We start from the raw sequence: 12,331 nt of genomic DNA on the forward strand, positions 1-12,331 counted from the left end.
GATCCGCTATTCTTGTGTCGTCTCTCCTATTCCATCTCACTGCCTTCTCTCCCTTATCTCAGTTCCACTAGCACCACTTCTTCTTCCCTCCCCCAATTTCCCCCGGTCCCACTCCGCGGCCCTCTCCGCACGATCCCTCCATTTGCCTATTTCAGCCATAGCCCACACTTCCGCAACACAGTATCCTTACTGTAGCTCTATATGGACACGACGGTTTGCTTATGCAACTAAATATTTAAACACGACAGTTATCTGCAATAATGTTCTACTTATCGTAAAATGATGCACATAGTTTACATCTTAAGTTTATCAACTTCGATCGAAAGTGGTAGTACCAAAAAAATAAATGTACGCATGAGCGGTAAAATAAATCAGAAATTTTATATCCAACTTTGGTAGTGTTATGTAGCTGATGTCTACAGCTACATTCTTACATATTCTCCGCAAGCAACAGTGCATGGTGATGGGTACCCTGTAGCACTACCAGTTATTTCCTTTCCTGTTCCACACGCAAACAGAGTGAGGGGAAAAGCGACTGTCTATATGTCTCCGTATGAGTCCTAATTTCTCACATCTTCTCTTCGTGGTCCTTACGCGAAATGTACGTTGGCGGCAATAGAACCGTTCTACAGTCGGCTACAAATATCGGTTCTCATTAACTCTGTCCCTCCGCTTTTTGACGATGGTTAGAGCAGAAGTACACGCAGAATTTAAACTAAAGCTCTATTTATAAGGTTATTTGTTAATTTAGTTTCAACTGCTTTCTTAATAACACTATCCCAAAAGCTGGAATTACATGCCAAAATCTTCGTGTTGTTATATTCCTTTGGAATATCAATCCCAGGTTAATATTCTGCAATTGGAGATTTGCTCGCTGTTGTAAGGTGCTATGTTCAATACACTGGTCCTCCACAGTCCTGATGGTCTGTCCAATACACGCCTTGTGTACGCGATACTACCGACATCTGTATACAGTGTGTTACAAAAAGGTACGGCCAAACTTTCAGGAAACATTCCTCACACACAAAGAAAGAAAATATGTTATGTGGACTTGTGTCCGGAAACGCTTACTTTCCGTGTTAGAGCTCATTTTATTACTTCTCTTCAAATCACATTAATCATGGAATGGAAACACACAGCAACAGAACGTACCAGCGTGACTTCAAACACTTTGTTACAGAAAATGTTCAAAATGTCCTCCGTTAGCGAGGATACATGCATCCACCCTCCGTCGCATGGAATCCCTGATGCGCTGATGCAGCCCTGGAGAATGGCGTATTGTATCACAGCCGTCCACAATACGAGCACGAAGAGTCTCTACATTTGGTACTGGGGTTGCGTAGACAAGTGATTTCAAATGCCCCCATAAATGAAAGTCAAGAGGGTTGAGGTCAGGAGAGCGTGGAGACCATGGAATTGGTCCGCCTCTACCAATCCATCGGTCACCGAAACTGTTGTTGAGAAGCGTACGAACACTTCGACTGAAATGTGCAGGAGCTCCATCGTGCATGAACCACATGTTGTGTCGTACTTGTAAAGGCACATGCTCTAGCAGTACAGGTAGAGTATCCCGTATGAAATCATGATAACGTGCTCCATTGAGCGTAGGTGGAAGAACATGGGGCCCAATCAAGACATCACCAACAATGCCTGCCCAAACGTTCACAGAAAATCTGTGTTGATGACGTGATTGCACAATTGCGTGCGGATTCTCGTCAGCCCACACATGTTGATTGTGAAAGTTTACAATTTGATCCAGTTGGAATGAAGCCTCATTCGTAAAGAGTTCATTTGCACTGAAATGAGGATTGACACATTGTTGGATGAACCATTCGCAGAAGTGTGTACCCGTGGAGGCCAATCAGCTGCTGATAGTGCCTGCACACGCTGTACGTGGTACGGAAACAACTGGTTCTCCCGTAGCACTCTCCATACAGTGACGTGGTCAACGTTACCTTGTACAGCAGCAACTTCTCTGACGCTGACATTAGGGTTATCGTCAACTGCACGAAGAATTGCCTCGTCCATTGCAGGTGTCCTCGTCGTCCTAGGTCTTCCCCAGTCGCGAGTCATAGGCTGGCATGTTCCGTGCTCCCTAAGACGCCGATCAATTACTTCGAACGTCTTCCTATCGGGACACCTTCGTTCTGGAAATCTGTCACGATACAAACGTACCGCGCCACGGCTATTGCCCCGTGCTAATCCGTACATCAAATGGGCATCTGCCAACTCCGCATTTGTAAACATTGCACTGACTGCAAAACCACGTTCGTGATGAACACTAACCTGTTGATGCTACGTACTGATGTGCTTGATGCTAGTACTGTAGAGCAATGAGTCGCATGCCAACACAAGCACCGAAGTCAACATTACCTTCCTTCAATTGGGCCAACTGGCGGTGAATCGAGGAAGTACAGTACATACCGACGAAACTAAAATGAGCTCTAACATGGAAATTAGGCGTTTCCGAACACATGTCCACATAACATCTTTTCTTTATTTGTGTGTGAGGAATGTTTCCAAAAAGTTTGGCCGTACCGTTTTGTAACACCCTGTATGTGCTTATCTCTATCACACGACTCCTGTCACCTCAGTATGTAGTTCGCTACCTGTCTTAAACTCTAGCTTACACCTATTTTTCTGAGGACTCGAACGCTTTCTCTAAACAACAAATCAAATGAAAGTGTCTTTGTTTTTCTTAAGCTTTGTTTCCACTACTAAGCGTGATGTCAGAATAAGTCTCCCTGGTGCCTTTAATTCTCCCAAATCCACAGTTATGATCATGTAGATTTTTAACAAACACTTCGCTCACAAAAGTGGCTCTCCCCCTGCGCCAGGGCCGCGCGTATTAACTCGCTGTTAATCAGCCCTGGGGCAGCAGTCTCGACTCTCAAACACGGGTGGCGCACCGTTGCTCAGGTCTACCAACGCTGCCCCTGAGAGTTTATGTGGGTACCTGGCGCAAGGCGCGCCGGCTGCTTAATGACGCCCGCAGGCTGGCCAACATTCCACGCTCAGAGGAGCACGAAGCGGTGAATCTCGCGAGCACGTAACGACCCCGCAGAGGCCTGCAGCTCGCCTTCCTTAAAGTCTCCCCCGATTTATGCGCTCATCGCTGCGATTAATTGCCGTGTGGCCACCAGCCGCCTCCCAGAAGGCTGGTAATTTTACGGCGCGGTTCCGCCACCCACACGGCTGCAGATTTTCTGACTATAGGCCTGAAGATACTGCCCAAGTATGCGTGCAATGTAACGGTAAATCACAAGCACTTAAACAAAATTCATCCTCAGGAGTGCCACAAGCCACGTCAAATAGCCTTATACTGTATGAACAAAATAGACTGCTGGCCATTAAAATTGCGATGACGTGCTACAGACGCGAAATTTAACAGACAGGAAGAAGATGCTGTGATATGCAAATGATTAGCTTTTCAGATCATTCACACAAGGTTGGCGCCGGTGGCGACACCTACAACGTGCTGACATGAGGAAAGTTTCCAACCCATTTCTCATACACAAACAGCAGTTGACCGGCGTTGCCTCGTGTAAGGAGGAGAAATGTGTACCATCACGTTTCCGACTTTGATAAAGGTCGAATTGTAGCCTATCACGACATTGCTGCTCGCGTTGTTCGAGATCCAATGACTGTTAGCAGAATATGGAATCGGTGGGTTGAGGACGGTAATACGGAACGCCGTGCTGGATCCCAACGGCCTCGTATCACTGGCAGTCGAGATGACAGGCATCTTATCTGTATGCCTGTAACGGATCGTGCAGCCACATCTCGATCCCTGAGTCAACAGATGGGGGTGTTTGCAAGACAACAACCATCTGCACGAACAGTTCGACGATGTTTGCAGCAGCTTGGATTATCAGCTCGGAGACCAAGGCTGCGGTTACCCTTGAAGCTGCATCACAGACAGGAGCGCCTGCGATGGTGTACTCAACGACGAACCTGGGTGCATGAATGGCAAAACATTTTTCGGATGAATCCAGGTTCTGTTTACAGCATCATGATGGTCGCACCGTGTTTGGCACATTGGAAGCGTGTATTCGTCATCGCTATACTGGCGTATCAACCGGCATGATGGTATGGGGTGCCAATGGTTACACGCCACCATCACCCCTTGTTCGCATTGACGGCACTTTGAACAGTGGACGTTACATTTCAGATGTGTTACGACCCGTGGCTTCATTCGATCCCTGCGAAACGTTACATTTCAGCAGGATAATGCACGACCACATGTTGGAGGTGCTGTACGGGCCTTTCTGGATACAGAAAATGTTCGACTGTTGCCGTGGCCAGCACATTCTCCAGATCTGTCACCAATTGAAAACCTCTGGTCAATGGTGGCCGAGCATTTGTCTCGTCAAAATACGCCAGTCAGTACTCTTTATGAACTGTGGTATCGTGTCGAAGCTGCGTGGGCAACTGTACCTGTACCTGTACACGCCATCCAAGCTCTGTTTGACTCGATGCCCAGGCGTATCGAGGCCGTTATTACGGCCAGAGGTGTTTGCTCTGGGTACTGATTTCTCTGGATCTAAGCACCCAAATTCAGTGAAAATGTAATCACATGTCAATTCTAGTATAATATATTTGTCCAATGAATACCCGTTTATCATCTGCACTACTACTTGGTGTAGCAATTTTAGTAGCCAGTAGTGTAAAACCAACCCAGAAAATATACTGACGGAAAAAAATCGCAGCACCAAGATGGAGTTGGTAGCCGTATTTATATATCCGAAGGGTGAGGTCTATTAAAATTTCGTGCCGGTCACACAAGAGTGGCGGTGGTGGCGCCAATATGAGGATGCAGATCACGTTTACTTTAAATAACCACTGAAACGGTTTCGAGCTGTCACCTTTGAGACTGGACGTTGTGAGTTGATGTTAGTCAAGAATGCCTGTAAGGCGACAACAGCACCCATTATCAACACCTCACAGAGTTTTAACAGGGTTGTGTAATAGTACTGCCGGCCTGTGTGGCCGTGCGGTTCTAGTTGCTTCAGTCTGGAACCGCTGCTGCTACGGTCGCAGGTTCGAATCCTGCCTCGGGCATGAATGTGTGTGATGTTGCCGGCCGCGGTGGTCTAGCGGTTCTAGGCGCTCAGTCCGGAACCGCGCGACTGGTACGGTCGCAGGTTCGAATCCTGCCTCGGGCATGGATATGTGTGATGTCCTTAGGTTAGTTAGGTTTAAGTAGTTCTAAGTTCTAGGGGACTGATTAACACAGATGTTTAGTCCCATAGTGCTCAGAGCCATTTTTTGTGTGATGTCCTTACGTTAGTTAGGTTTAAGTAGTTCTAAGTTCTAGGGGACTGATGACCACAGATGTTAAGTCCCATAGTGCTCAGAGTCATTTGAACCATTTTTGTAACAGGACTAAGAGAAGCTGGAGGGTCCTTCTGCATGAGGACTTGACAGGAATGTGGCCGGCCACTTGGCACTACCGAGAGGCGAGGTCATCATGTTTGTCGTACGGCTGTGGCGCATCGTACTGTGTCTGCGACAGCAATCTGAGCAGCAGTTGACACCAAAGTGACACAAAGAACTGCTACATATCGGTTGCTTCAACGACAGCTCTGAGAGAGACGCTCTGTAGAGTGCACTCCACTGCCCCAAACCCATCGTCTATTGCTACTTCAGATATGTAGATATGTCAAGCGAGAGCTCATTGTTGTGCCGGATGGAGGTCTTTTGTGTTTACTGATGAACGCTGGTTCCGCCACGGTGCTAGTGATGCCGCGTATTGATTAGGAGGAGGTCATCTGAGCGCCTGCAACGAAACCTGTCTGCGTGCTAGGCACATTGGAACTTGTAAGGTTCCACTTACGTGAGGAAGCCATTTTTACCAGTTTCAATAAATTATTGTCTCCTATTGATGTATTCACGATAGTTAGGAAGTGCTGTAGTCTGTAGCCGGCCACGAGTCTGAGAGCATTTCCCACGCCGGCTGGCTGGGTGACGAAGCGACCATATGTCGCGCGTAGTGGGGTGGGGCTCGGCGCTGGACCTTAGCAACAAGCGTCAGCCTGGGAAATATACATGGCGGGAAGTACCGCCATCTTGGCGCCAAAATCACCGATTTTCAAATAACTTACGGGTTTGCTGCCGGGTGACGTTGTCGAACACCGCCGATATTTCGACAGGAGCACACCCTGCCATTCTCAAGGCACAAATGCAAGGAAGAAGAAATGTGCAAGCAAATTTAATACCTCGGTTCACAGAGGAGAAACAAGGAAGACAGCACACACAGAACAAGTGGCAACACAAACAAAGATAACTAACATCAGAAATATCGATAGTTACTATTAATAAACAGATGAGGTAGCACAAATTCTGTCCCTTTGTTTTTTGATGAGAGACAGAGCCGGATTCCAAGCAGCATTTAAACAAAATCCACCATCTCTGTTAATAAGGTTGCTTGATAGTCTGATTTCAACAGCTTCCTTAATAACACTATCCCAATAGCTGGACGTGCAGAACAGAATCTCCGTGTTGTTGTATTCCATAGGATGACCGGTGTCAAGGTAATGTTTTGCAATATCAAGCAACCTTATTAACAGAGATGGTGGATTTTGTTTAAATGCTGCTTGGAATCCGGCTCTGTCTCTCAGCAAAAAACAGAGGGACAGAATTAGTGCTACCTCACCTGTTGATTAATAGTAACTATCGATATTTCTGATGTTAGTTATCTTTTTTTGTGTTGACACTTGCTCTGTGTGTAGTGTCTTCCTCGTTTCTCCTCTGTGAACCGAGGTATTAGATATGCTCGCACATTTCTTCTTCCTTGCATTTGTGCCTTGAGAATGGCAGGGTGTGCTCCTGTCGAAATATCGGTGGTGTTCGACAACGTCACCCGGCAGCAAGCCCGTAAGTTATTTGAACATTCAATTCGCCGGGAAAAGTTAAGGTCTATGGCTCTGAGCACTATGGGACTCAACTGCTGAGGTCATTAGTCCCCTAGAACTTAGAACTAGTTAAACCTAACTAACCTAAGGACATCACAAACATCCATGCCCGAGGCAGGATTCGAACCTGCGACCGTAGCGGTCTTGCGGTTCCAGACTGCAGCGCCTTTAACCGCACGGCCACTTCGGCCGGCAGTTAAGGTCTCACGTCACCGATTTTGTTTATTTATATTTAATAATTGAAGTCATTTATGACAACATGAATACTAGGAGGAGCCTCTGGATGTTTAAAACTATTTATCATAATTTTGCCTCGTTAAAATTCACACCCGTTCATTAACAAATGGATATCTTAGTAAGTGCGAACTTCATCGGAAATCCACGAACTGTGACGAAACTAGTAAGAGATACGGACTGCGCGCCAAAGTCGGCAGTCGACGTTAAGAGATCTTCCTGTCTTGTTCTATGGTAGCCATGCTCTCGGTTAGGAGTAGTTTGTGACATGAGTGTTTCATTATTGATCTAATAGGAATAAAAGTGATATTATGGCGTTCTGAATGTTAATTTCGAGTAAACAGATACCCCAAAGTCGATCGACAGCAATTTCAGATCATTAGCTTCCACCGACAGAGACATCCAATGCGCCAATGAAGAATCTGCGCGGAACGACATTTACGAGAGCTGCACCGCGCACAGGTAGGAGGAAATCCGACGACACGACCCACCAAGGTGGATCAAGGAAGGTCAGACTTACAGTCGCAAATTCCGGGTGGAAATGCTGACCAGTAATACTGTACGTCACATATACCACCCTCTACGGACACGCGGATAAAGCTGAGTAATAACAGTATCAGTCTAGAAGCGAGGGGATTTTGCAACCTACAATTGGAGTTATGGTCTGGAGTGCGATTCGGTATGACAGCAGGATCACTCTCTTGGTTATGCCATGCATCGTGACTGCAAAAGTGTATATCACTTAGGTGACTCGACGTGCTCTTCTGTAATTCACGAACAGGATTCCAGGGGCTGTTTTAGAACAGGATAAAGCTCGTCCATCTACCGTTACTTTAACCCAACATGCTCTATAGAGTGTCGACATGTTGCCTTGGCCTGCTAAATCACCAGATCTCTCTCTGATCGAGCACATATTGGACGTCATCGAACGGCAACATCAGCGTCATCCACCAACCGCATTTACCGTCCCTGTACTGACTGACCAAGTGCAACAGGCATGTGACTTCATCCAACAAGCAGACATACGGTACCTCTACAACACATGCATGCACGTTTGCTTGCTCGCATTCAACATTCTGGCGGTTAAACCGGTAATTAATGTGCCAGCATTTCATATTTGCAATGGCTATCTTGCGCTTATATTAACCTATGATCTTTCAATATTAATCACTTAAATATGTTACATAGACAAAAGTAGTCCAGAAATTTCATTACTCTGCATAAATTTATTTTTGTGTGGCATTTACAGGGTGTTTCAAAAATGACCGGTATATTTGAAACGGCAATAAAAACTAAACGAGCAGCGATAGAAATACACCGTTTGTTGCAATATGCTTGGGACAACAGTACATTTTCAGGCAGACAAACTTTCGAAATTACAGTAGTTACAATTTTCAACAACGTATGGCGCTGCGGTCGGGGAAACTCTATAGTACGATATTTTCCACATATCCACCATGCGTAGCAATAATATGGCGTAGTCTCTGAATGAAATTACCCGAAACCTTTGACAACGTGTCTGGCGAAATGGCTTCACATGCAGATGAGATGTACTGCTTCAGCTGTTCAATTGTTTCTGGATTCTGGCGGTACACCTGGTCTTTCAAGTGTCCCCACAGAAAGAAGTCACAGGGGTTCATGTCTGGCGAATAGGGAGGCCAATCCACGCCGCCTCCTGTATGTTTCGGATAGCCCAAAGCAATCACACGATCATCGAAAAATTCATTCAGGAAATTAAAGACGTCGGCCGTGCGATGTGGCCGGGCACCATCTTGCATAAACCACGAGGTGTTCGCAGTGTCGTCTAAGGCAGTTTGTACCGCCACAAATTCACGAAGAATGTCCAGATAGCGTGATGCAGTAATCGTTTCGGATCTGAAAAATGGGCCAATGATTCCTTTGGAAGAAATGGCGGCCCAGACCAGTACTTTTTGAGGATGCAGGGACGATGGGACTGCAACATGGGGCTTTTTGGTTCCCCATATGCGCCAGTTCTGTTTATTGACGAAGCCGTCCAGGTAAAAATAAGCTTCGTCAGTAAACCAAATGCTGCCCACATGCATATCGCCGTCATCAATCCTGTGCACTATATCGTTAGCGAATGTCTCTCGAGCAGCAATGGTAGCGGCGCTGAGGGGTTGCCGCGTTTGAATTTTGTATGGATAGAGGTGTAAACTCTGGCGCATGAGACGATACGTGGACGTTGGCGTCATTTGGACCGCAGCTGCAACACGGCGAACGGAAACCAGAGGCCGCTGTTGGATCACCTACTGCACTAGCTGCGCGTTGCCCTCTGTGGTTGCCGTACGCGGTCGCCCTACCTTTCATCCGTCATGTTCCCAGTCCGTTGAAATTTTTCAAACAGATCCTTCATTGTATCGCTTTTCGGTCCTTTGGTTACATTAAACCTCCGTTGAAAACTTCGTCTTGTTGCAACAACACTGTGTTCTAGGCGGTGGAATTCCAACACCAGAAAAATCCTCTGTTCTAAGGAATAAACCATGTTGTCTACAGCACACTTGCACGTTGTGAACAGCACACGCTTACAGCAGAAAGACGACGTACAGAATGGCGCACCCACAGACTGCGTTGTCTTCTATATCTTTCACATCACTTGCAGCGCCATCTGTTGTTGAAAATTGTAACTACTGTAATTTCGAAAGTTTGTCTGCCTGAAAATGTACTGTTGTCCCAAGCATATTGCAACAAACGGTGTATTTCTATCGCTGCTCGTTTAGTTTTTATTGCCGTTTCAAATATACCAGTCATTTTTGAAACACCCTGTATTTTCCGTTACTGCATTTCATGAAACTTAACATAAACAACACAACGTATATATTCTACCGCAGGTGTGGAAAATCGGAGCTGCATAAACCTTTTCCCCCTCTATTAGGCTGCATGGTACACCTACTATATGAAGAATGTTTTAAAAAAAAGCCTTATTTGCAAAAATTATTGCTTAATGACGTGTTTCGCCTTATTAGGCCATCATCAGGTGTTCTACAACAAAGAAGAAAGGAAAGTATAAATAGGCAGAGATACCATGCACAGCTCGAAATAAAAATATCAAAGAAGCGCCTAAGAATCATTAGAAAGAAAACTTAGGTTTGCTGTTGCGCTGTGAAATAAGCATACGCAAAATCGTGCTACACGGGCGTGCACATGTACAAGAATTGCAGACATCTGGCCTCGTTTAAACACAGTGTAGCGAAACTGACCATCACAGTTAAGCATTAGACTAGGCGCCACGCGGACTTAGTGGCGCAAACTCTCAAAGACGGCGAGTATGAGTAATTTTAAAATACGAATTTAAATAAAAGCATATAATAGAAATTAAAAACTTGGCTATCGAACAAGACATTTTAAAGAACGAATATATTAAAATAGTAAAAAAGTACACATGCTTGGATGTTAGGTGAATAACATTAGCATAGTAGCAAGTAAGGGCAAATAATGAAAGTGTAAACTATGCGAGTCAAATGCACGAAGTAATTATCAATAAAAATTTAAAAAAAAAATTTCTGCAAGCCAACGACCAGCTAAGCAAATATTGGAAACTGAGATCATGGAGTCAAAATGGTTCTGATTTTTGATTATCAGCTGATCATTAAACAGTTGATCACAGATTACACATGCAAAAAAAATCTTGTAGAAGATTGAGCTTCTTGACTTTTTGAAGGTCATGTAAAATCTTCATACTGCCCAGCACAGGATTTTTGTTCCTCGATGCTTTCAGATGCTCAGCGCAGGTGGAATGGCACTTTACTTCGCCGTTCTTTGTTAACAATCGTTCATTAAATTTAGACTTGAACAGCTTGCCAGTTTGCCCTACATGAAACATATCCGATTAGTGGACTATATACGCTACTGACTGCAATAAATTTTAAATTTTCGAGTTCCCTGTTATCAGATAGTGCACTGAGAGAAATATCGTACAGACACCCATTCACAGATTTAAAGTATCTTAGCTTTTCCTCATGCAGATGATACGATGAATTGTGGGTGATCATATCACTGGTTGTGGGCTTGCAAAAAAGATCGAACTTATTGTGTTATTCGCAAGGTGGAATGGTAACTGCAGATATCTCGGTATTTCTTCTAGATTCATGATTTCTTGCATGAAACAAATTTTGTGTTGGAAAGTGATGAACTGAGCAAGAAAATATCGTCTGCATAATGAAGACAAAAAGGCATGTTGTTAAGAAGGTTAGAGTTCCCATTAAAATATAAAATATTTGCATTCTAAAAGGTTGAGAGGTAGAGAGAGAGGTAGAGAGAGAGAGAGAGAGAGAGAGAGAGAGAGAGAGAGAGAGAGAGAGACAGGGAGAGAGAGGGAGAGAAAGGGAGGGAGGGAGGGAGGGAGCGAGCGAGATTATATATATATGTTACTCGTTAGCTCTTGTTATGTGAAGCAACAAGCCTGATCTTGGCCGCAATAACACATTTATGAGACTTCAAAGTAGAGTTAAGAGCCTGCAACAAATTGTTAAGCAAATACAGCAGAACGAGGACCGCTGTCCACTAGTAAAGAAGCGAGCTGCATTTTGTGGTGATGAATGGAGTCTCACATAATTACATCCCACCCATATCCATAAGTACGACATTTCTCTAGTCATGAATACAGTTGGCCGTTAGGATCGATGGCGTCTATGTTTTAGATGTTTCATTACTTCCCATAAACACGCCTCTTGCCATTCCCCATATGGCAACATCCCAGAAATCATAATCTGCCATTCATGGGATTTTGCAATTGCTGCCATTTACCACATCACTGATGAGGAGATTGAGGGTGTTCCGAGACCAGTAAATCTCAGGGTGCTTATCGCACACATATCAGCATCACTGCTGGGAGAGGGAGCCGTCCAGTGTTTCTTATCATTGCTACTGGCACTTCCAAGATCCAGAGCCTATCTGTTCAGTGGGGCCGGCCGCGGTGGTCTAGCGGTTCTGGCGCTGCAGTCCGGATCCGCGGGACTGCTACGGTCGCAGGTTCGAATCCTGCCTCGGGCATGGGTGTGTGTGATGTCCTTAGGTTAGTTGGGTTTGGGTAGTTCTAAGTTCTAGGGGACTTATGACCTACGATGTTGACTCCCATAGTGCTCAAAGCCATTTGAACCATTTGTTCAGTGGGGCCAGGATCTGCCGACTACATGACTTCCGACAGTGTGGTACATCCTGATGGA

Source organism: Schistocerca americana, chromosome 2 (genome assembly GCF_021461395.2).
Source record: "Schistocerca americana isolate TAMUIC-IGC-003095 chromosome 2, iqSchAmer2.1, whole genome shotgun sequence".
In the NCBI taxonomy this organism is placed as follows: domain Eukaryota; kingdom Metazoa; phylum Arthropoda; class Insecta; order Orthoptera; family Acrididae; genus Schistocerca; species Schistocerca americana.